Source organism: Diabrotica virgifera, chromosome 9 (genome assembly GCF_917563875.1).
Source record: "Diabrotica virgifera virgifera chromosome 9, PGI_DIABVI_V3a".
In the NCBI taxonomy this organism is placed as follows: Eukaryota; Metazoa; Arthropoda; class Insecta; order Coleoptera; family Chrysomelidae; genus Diabrotica; species Diabrotica virgifera.
Window position 1 is genome coordinate 6,059,311 of NC_065451.1, and position 2,591 is coordinate 6,061,901.

Consider the following 2,591-nt stretch of genomic DNA (forward strand, 5'->3'; position numbering starts at 1 on the left):
CTATATCTGAAATACTCCTAAGACTACTTTTTCGCTCTTCTACGATTATTTGGCTATTTGGTAGCATCCTTACTCATTTTCTTAGCTTTTCCACTTTAAGGGCCGGTTGTTCGAACTCTAATCAACATTGATCACTATCAAATATTTAATTACTGTCACAACTGTCAATGTCAACTTTGGTTGGGTTGCTGAAAACATAGTTAATTTTAATTATGAGATTAGTTAGTCAATTAACATAACAATTATTAACAAAATTGATTAACTAATTTCATAATTGTCATCAATAATTATGTTTTCGGCAACCCAACCAAAGTTGACATTGACAGTTGTGACAGTAATTAAGTATTTGACAGTGATCAATGTTGATAAGCGTTCGAACAACCGGCCCTTAAGATGTTTGTTGATCGTCATCATTTTGATTGGGCAGTTATCTTATAAAGGATCTTTTCTTCCGAATTGACTCGATATCTTTCCCAATTTGTGCTTTTCGTCTTCTTACTCCAAGTGCTATCTGTTGAAGTATGGAGTTATTCTTAGATGTGATAATATACTTATCACATTTTGTTTTGGTTTACAGTCTTCAGAGACAGTAAAAAATCGAAAAGCAGGTCTATTTTATTTTCAAAAGTGATATTTCCACTCAATATTCTTAGCCTCGAAGACTCAATGCTTTTAGAAAATCGAAAATTTTTTAAAAGGTCTGTTTTTTGGAATTTGTGAAATCAAACAAAGAGTTCTAATAAAAAATGGTGTTTTATTACAGTAGAGGAATAAGGATATTTACAATATTAGTTCCATAATTAAATTTAAATTAAGTACACCGCTGCATTTCTCGAAAAGCTGAAGTAAAAAATGTTTTTAACAGTATTTTTGAGGAGATAAAGAGATACTCCTAATAATTTTCACGTATTAGGTACTAAACTCATTTTATAAGAACCATATTACCCATATTATCCCATATTATGAGTACCTCTTCTTCTCATAGATAATGCAACAGATTGTTTTCTAACATGGACTTACATCTAACTTAAAAATATAGTATGTATGTACAACATATAAAAATATTCTTTTCCAACTAGTATTTTTGATTAACACACAACTTGGATATGAACATTAAGTAAAGAGATTCAGTAATCTTTTTGCTAGATACAGGAGCAGTGGGATTTTACCGAAAGCATAACCTGTCTTCCTGCCTATTTTTTTAAGTACTCCTTTGGAATGTTCAGATTACTCTTCGAATATTATATATTTTGGTAATAAAAGAAGCCAACCCCCGATTTGAGCTTATTTCATAGTTTATTGTCGCGATGTGTGATGACGTAAATTTATAGCTGTGATCGAGAACTTGTATTTAAAGCAGTAAGTTGAAATTTTTTGTCACTCTCGTTAAAATATAAAATATTCTCTTAAAACTGATCTTTAGACATCTTTCAGTTTAAACTTTTGCCCTTTTATAAGTCTTATCCCTCATTTGCATTTATTATTTTTCCATTTGTTAAAGTTTTTGTGCGCAATATTAAATATTAAATGTTCACATCCCAAGTATTTACTAATATAATATAGACCTATGCTATGACTAGATTTTTACAGATTTTTTTAAATTGAAAGTTGAGATTTTTGTTTGTTAGTATGTACAAGTCGACAGACATATCTAGAACCGCTAAGGTCAGAGCGATCGAAATCTTTGGTTACGCGACGTTGTCAGACCAATCGAGTTTCAAAGGTTTTTCGGTTTTTTATCAGCGGTGCATCAGCAATTGTATGTCGTTAATCCCTGCCCATTGCCTTATGTTTCGGAGCCAGGACATTTTCTTGCGTCCTATTCCTCTCTTGTATTCAATTTTACCCTCGATTATAATAGTGCAGTCACTGAAGGTGGATATGAGCTATTACCTCCGATTTCGTTGAACCTCCATCGATTTGCATGAAAATTGGTGAGTGGTTAGAGAATATCTCAAGAAACAAAGGTGACCTGGTGCCAACTTGCGCTTTTACCCTGGGGGTGGATGCCAGGCCTTCTCGGGGGTGAAAATTATTTTATTAAAAATAACCCCACAATTCGATAGGATAGAGGGACAAATTCTAAGCAAAATTTATTATATAAAGGTATTAAAATAAATGAAAACTTTTTGAGTTATTGAAGATGAAAGATTTTAATTTTCCTTGAGAAAAATGCATGTTTTTAACCGATTTTTCATCACTAACTCAAAAACTATAAGTTTTTACAAAAAAGTTATAATTACCAAAATTGAAGCTAATAAAAAATGAAATAAACTCTTTGCTAGAAAAATCTTTTAATGTTAACTAAAAGTGAGTTATAATATAGGTAATTGAATATATATTTTTTTCGGCGAGTAAAAAAATCAAAGTATTCAAGCTGATATAACGTGAAAATGATGGATTTTATAACATAAACTTATTAAACATTTGTCAAAGTACTTAAAAAATCTATAAAATGAGTCCCCGAACATGTTGATAGCATTAAAATTTATGCATCAAAATTTTTTCAAAATTTATCTTTTAAAAATTTTTCCAAAAAATATTATTGTTTTTTTTATAAACTCCATTTATTTTTACGATATCAGGTTTAT